Raw genomic sequence first — 6,216 nt, 5'->3', positions numbered from 1 at the left:
GTCGCTGTGCGGTGTGAAAGGGTCTCTGCCGAATTCCCGGGTAGCCTGACCCGGTAATTCAACCCAGGAATACAGAAGGGTTATTCCCGGGTTATTATTACTGGGTCAAGCGCAGTGTGAACGGGTTATCCGGGTCGATGCGACCCCCGTACTCGTTCACAGCATAAGGAGAGACGGTGCAGAGATGATATCATCTCCAGTGCTGCCTCTGCACCCGCCCCCGATGCCGCCACGGTTCCCACCCTCAGATGGCAACCCGACCCGGCAATATGCATGTTCTCAGGGACCCGTTTCCAATTCCCGGGTGCGATCCGGCAAATGCGATCTGAACGGGGTATAACTCTGACTGCTTCAGCTTCTGAGTTCTATGACGACAATTCTGAACAATATCTTCTGGAGCCTCACTGAAGTGTTAGTGCCTCTCTGGTATCACTGGTGTAGGCAGAAATTAGGTTTGTAATGGAGTCTTTAGGAAACTTTTTTTTTCAAATGTGTTTTTATTGCAAATTGTACAAGCAATGTCAAAGTTGAGCAATACAGTGAACCATTGTACACATTTTCTAACATTTTCTTCTTCCTGAAATAACATCATAGACATATACAGCAATTTTCATGTTGTAAGGGAATAGTGCTAACATCGCTTATAAATACATGACAAATCTTGTTTTGCGAATACAGTCTCTGGGTTGTTTTTGTTGTGATTAATTGGTACATAATAGATGAAAGTAGAGTAGAATCTTATTGAAATAAGAGGTAGGAAAGGTAAAGAAAGAAAGAAAGAAAGGAGAGAGACAGGGCAGGTAAAAGGGATAAAGAAGAAAGAAATGGTGGGGGGGGGGGGGGGGGGGGAGGGGTAAAGCCATGCGCGTCCGAGTCATCTGCCATGTTTTAACTGAAGGTGACCGGTGGATCCTGTATGAATATTCTAGTTTCATACCAAAGGGTCATACGAAAACATTTATGTATTCGCTGTCTAGTTTCAATGGGTAAGGTGTAACTTTCCCACAATGAAAAGAAGTTTTCAATTTGGGAGTCCTTGTGAAGTGTAGTTTCAGTCCATTCAAGTTTAAACATTTGAATTAATTTGTCTTTAATATATATATATATATATATATATATATATATATTAATCATTTGGAGAAAGGAACAGCAGCACTCCGGGATTTAGAAAAGATGCAAAAAGCTTTTATATTCAAATTCTCACATAAAGAACCGATGTTTCGGGCCCCTTTGTCAAGGTGTAGAACAGTGCAAAAAAGAAACCTTTTACCTTATAAAGCTAGTGATCCCCATTGTGGAAAGGAGCGTAGTTCGAGCCATCAGCCCCGCTGGACGCCGGAGGACTTCCGGCGGCTCACGGAGATGACGTCACGCGAAGTCTGTGACCCTGTTACCCTGGCAACCAATGCCGCTTCACTCCGCGCATGCGCCCAGACTCTGCTGAAAATATGAAAACGAATGTGCAGCAGAAGATCATAGAATAATGTACCGTATTTTTCGGACCATAAGACGCACTTTTTCTCCCCAAAAATGTGGGGGGGGAAAGTATGTGCGTCTTATGGAGCGAATAAGACGTTTGCGGGTAGCGGCGGCCGGCGGGTAGCGGCGGGTCCTGGATGCTGCTGCGGCCACATCTCGGCAGCAGAGCCGGCGTCATGTAAACTCCCCCGCTTCCCCCCCCACCTCCTCAGGAGACGCTGGGAACCACTGGTACTGTCGGGTAGCGGCGGCCGGCGGGTAGCGGCGGGTCCTAGATGCTGCTGCTGCGCCGTCATCAGCAGAGCGGCCACATCTCAGCAGCAGAGCAGGTGTCATGTGACTCCCCCGCTCCCCCCCACCTCCTCCCTCCTCAGGAGACGCAGGGAACCACTGGTACTGTCAGTGTGTGTGTGTGTGTGTGTGTATGCTGGCTCTGATATGTGTGTGTGTCTGTGTATGCTGGCTCTGACAGAAGGCTGCACTGTATTCTTGAGTCTGAGAAATCACAGAAATATCTCTTAGAGGTCAGAATATTTTTTTTCCAGTTTTCCTACTCTAAAAACTAGGTGCGTCTTATGGTCCGAAAAATACGGTATATTGCATACATCAACTATTTTAATGTTGTGATCTATTTACATATGTGTTGGTACAAAATTAAAATGTAATGCCCAGCAAACTGTATGATCGATGAAGTATGTAAACATGTATATTGTAATATATATGATAAACCTAATTTATGGATATGTGGGGTAATTCCAAGTTGATTGCAGCAGGAAATTTTTTAGCAGTTGGGCAAAACCATGTGCACTGCAGGGGGGGGGGGGGGGGGCAGATATAACATTTGCAGAGAGAGTTAGATTTGGGTGGGTTATTTTGTTTCTGTGCAGGGTAAATACTGGCTGCTTTATTTTTACACTGCAATTTAGATTGCAGATTGAACTCACAACACCCAAATCTATCTCTCTCTGCACATGTTATATCTGCCCCCTGCAGTGCACATGGTTTTGCCCAACTGCTAAAAAATTTCCTGCTGCGATCAACTTGGAATTACCCACATGATTACAAACAGGGTTATGGGTGTTGCACAAAACTAAATGCTATATGGATACAGAGACTCGGAGTCATGTATACTCTGTGCCCCTGGGCATTGAAAAACATGGTATAGGGCTAAAATGTAGTGTGTTGTCACATGCAAGAGAGCTCTGTTGAAGAACCCTCACCGAGTTTGTGAACAGAGAAACAGAGAGAGGTCTTGAAGGATCGGAAGGAAGAATGGAAATGGAGTACTAAATTAGTAAGGAAGACTGATGGTGGAACAGAATATAAAATGTCCCATGTGTCCAAGGTGTCAGCAAATATTCTCAAATCCTTCAAGGCACGGTTATCTACTGCTTAAGGTATTCCACAGGAGCGGTTCATTAAGTCCATTTGGGCAAATGGTTGTCCAGTGTAATGATCCAGCGGGCTTCCAGTTTTAACGGTTTGCTATCCCTGTCACCTCCTCTGAGGCTGTTTGGTACATGGTCTATCACCATATGTTTCAGTGTTGCCAATTCATGTTTCATAACTGCGAAGTGGTGAGCCACAGGTTCATCCGATTTTCCACTTTTGATGGCTGTGTTAATCGCTGATCGATGAAGGGCCATCCATATATATTTTTTTTATCCTCATATACTTTTTTATCTATATATTTGCTCCGTTTTTTATCTCATCTGTGTTCCTAAAAAATCTTTTTATGTCAGATGTGATTAATTTTCTGTATAACTTCGTTTTAGTATTTTTACTCCTGTTGTTACAATAAATTGTATATATATATTTTTTATATATTGGGTATCCTTCCATTTTTAGTCTATTTCAGTATAACAGCATTGGTCACTTATATCCCCATTCACCCTTTTTCCATAAAAACTATTTACAGGGACTTACCACCCCTGTGTACTTGGGGAGTAGCTGACACCCATACAAATTGCGGAGTGTTTTTACACAGCATATTGATATATGTGTTTACACATAGTTTACATTTTTTTTAAATATTAACCAGATATTAATTTGGTTTACTCGCAAGTGGCACAATATTTTCTATCTTAGACAATATATATAATATATATATATATATATTATATATATACACACACATATCCCCTAAATACGCATTTCTGCTATCACAAAAATCCTGTTTCCATACTGAAGTAAATCTACAGCACAGCATTGTATAGTATTGTGACCAAGTAAGCTGGGAACTGGTAAAATGGTTCTTATCCAATGCAATGGAAGTACAATGTGCGACTGAGTAATTTTTTTTTTTTTTGGGGGGAGGGGGGGGGGGGGGGGGTGCTCCCAGGCATAACATAATAATTTGGGTAAGTTATTTGGAAGGACCTGCTTCACCCATTTAGCGTGGCAAAACAGGTCCCTGCAATGGCAGGATGTATTATTAGCTACCTTTGCCTAAGAGGGAGGGTGTTAAAGTACCTGCCTTCCGGAGTGCTGGTCAGAAATCCCCCAGCAGCACCCGCAGTTGTATTGAAATAAAAGCTCTGGTTGTCGTAGCCGGCAGCCAGTGACAGGGCTGTGCAACGGGCTACGACAGCTATAGTTGTTTAAATCAATAGCTGCAGTTGTCGGAACGGTCAGTGCCACTGACCGTTCATACATTGGCTGGCACATTGGTACGCTATCTTAAAAATAGCAGCACCGATAACGACAGGGGCACATAGCGCCTCTATCATTTAAGACAAAACCCCATGTTAATACATGCAAGAGAAATGGTAACTGCTGCACATAGCATGCACAGTTACAAGAAGACCCCATAGCACCTAGTCATACATCTACCCCTATGTTAGTATGCTGTGTAATTCATGAGTACATAATTAAAGCAAGGAATATCAGATAAACCTATGCATGCTACTCTACATCTAGTAACGCTGAATTATTTTGAAAAGCTTGAAGAATTTCCATTACAACATTGGTAATTGTTAATTAGTACTTCTGTCCCTTGTTCCTAACCTCAGCATACATTTGAGATTGAATGAGCTTTCCACAGCTAATAGTTACAATTGTAAAACATGTGGTTCATTAGTTTCATAAAACAAATACTTTCAAATTGTTAATTCTCACTTGCTATAAAACATATTTTAATGCTTTATACTTTTGTAACTAATGTAAGTGCACCATAATTACTGAAATTATGTATTTATACTATTCCTGTTTTTAATACAAAATCTGAAAAACATAATATTCTGGAGAGGAAGACCCCATTTACTTGGCAACATAAAGTATTAAAACACAATGCACTATTCTTTATGCTTACTATTAATTACAGGTTGAGTCTCCCTTATCCAAAATGCTTGGGACCAGAGGTATTTTGGATATGGGATTTTTCCGTATTTTGGAATAATTGCATACCATAATGAGATATCATGGTGATGGGACCTAAATCTAAGCACAGAATGCATTTATGTTACATATACACCTTATACACACAGCCTGAAGGTAATTTTAGCCAATATTTTTTTTAACTTTGTGCATTAAACAAAGTGTGTCTACATTCACACAATTCAATTAAGTTTCATATACACCTTATACACACAGCCTGAAGGTCATTAATACGATATTTTTAATAACTTTGTGTATTAAACAAAGTTTGTGTACATTGAGCCATCAAAAAACAAAGGTTTCACTATCTCAATCTCACTCAAAAAAGTCCGTATTTCGGAATATTCCGTATTTCGGAATATTTGGATATGGGATACTCAACCTGTAATATGTCAATTAATAGTGAAGTAAAGAAATATAGCCAATATGCTAAGCCTGCACATATCCCAGTTGTAGTTCGCATTTTTCAGTAAAAATGGCCCTGCGTCTTCAAGTTCATTTACAGAACTCAAACTATAACCTATATATACTTTAAAAATACATTTTTATGAAATTTACATCTCCTCATGAAGTGGAGTAAAGTAAGAACGAAGGATCCAATTATGAGGAATGAATCCAAGTCTTGCAGTGCTTTGAAATCCCTGTGTGTATACACAATGTAAATCAGCACTCACTTAAAGTGCAGCATGAAAAACCTGAATTATTAGTTTATAAATAGGTCAATGATCAAAATGTCTTTTTTCCCAAGCATATAGCAATTCTATGTACTGCAAAGAGAGCGCTCTCTAGATCGTGGGTAGACAACATTTTTTTTCTTTGGGTGCCACTAGTTGGACATTACTAGCCAAATACATTTCCAGAGTGCCATCACCATAACTACATACTCAAACATTTACAAAAAGTAATAGATGGATTCTAAAAATGTAGTCGTTTGCCTGTTCATCCACTTTTGGAACTAGTTCGCGCAGGTTATGTTGGTTAATTGTAGCCAGGAGATGAAGGCATCGGAGTCTTGTGCTGTTATTTGACTGTGAGCAGGACTAACTCCGGCAGGGTTCACTCACCAGAAGACCAGGCTTCACTGCATATGCAGGTAATGCTTCGGTTCTCCTGTTAGGAGAGAGGCTCGTGTGCTCAATAGGTCTCCTTTGTGAGGGAAGGAGGTAGACCATGGTTGGGAGCATAGAGGGATTGACCCATTGGGTGCCACTCAAAACAGTCACGAGTGCTACTTACACTAGACTGCTGCACTAGCTATTGCTTGGTAAATATTCAGCTCAAGAAAGGAATTCATGTGATAGAATAAGACTGCACATTCAGAGCAATGATGTAAACTGATGTGTTGTTTCCTGATTAATAGTT

At 40.8% G+C, this 6,216-nt stretch overlaps 1 protein-coding gene across 1 annotated transcript in view; it reads right to left on the bottom strand.

Moving 5' to 3' along the window:
• Nucleotides 1–2,510: 2,510 nt before the first annotated feature.
• Nucleotides 2,511–6,216, bottom strand: part of RIPK1 (receptor interacting serine/threonine kinase 1) — a 266,027-nt gene continuing 262,321 nt past the window's right edge. Inside the window, exon 13 of the mRNA XM_063923061.1 lies at nt 2,511–6,216. This exon is cut by the window's right edge and continues 464 nt beyond it. The gene's annotated coding sequence lies outside the window, so the exon portion shown is untranslated.

This window comes from Pseudophryne corroboree, chromosome 5 (assembly GCF_028390025.1).
Source record: "Pseudophryne corroboree isolate aPseCor3 chromosome 5, aPseCor3.hap2, whole genome shotgun sequence".
In the NCBI taxonomy this organism is placed as follows: domain Eukaryota; kingdom Metazoa; phylum Chordata; class Amphibia; order Anura; family Myobatrachidae; genus Pseudophryne; species Pseudophryne corroboree.
The sequence above is the reverse complement of the archived record's forward strand: the minus strand, read 5'-3'. Positions and strand labels throughout refer to the sequence as shown.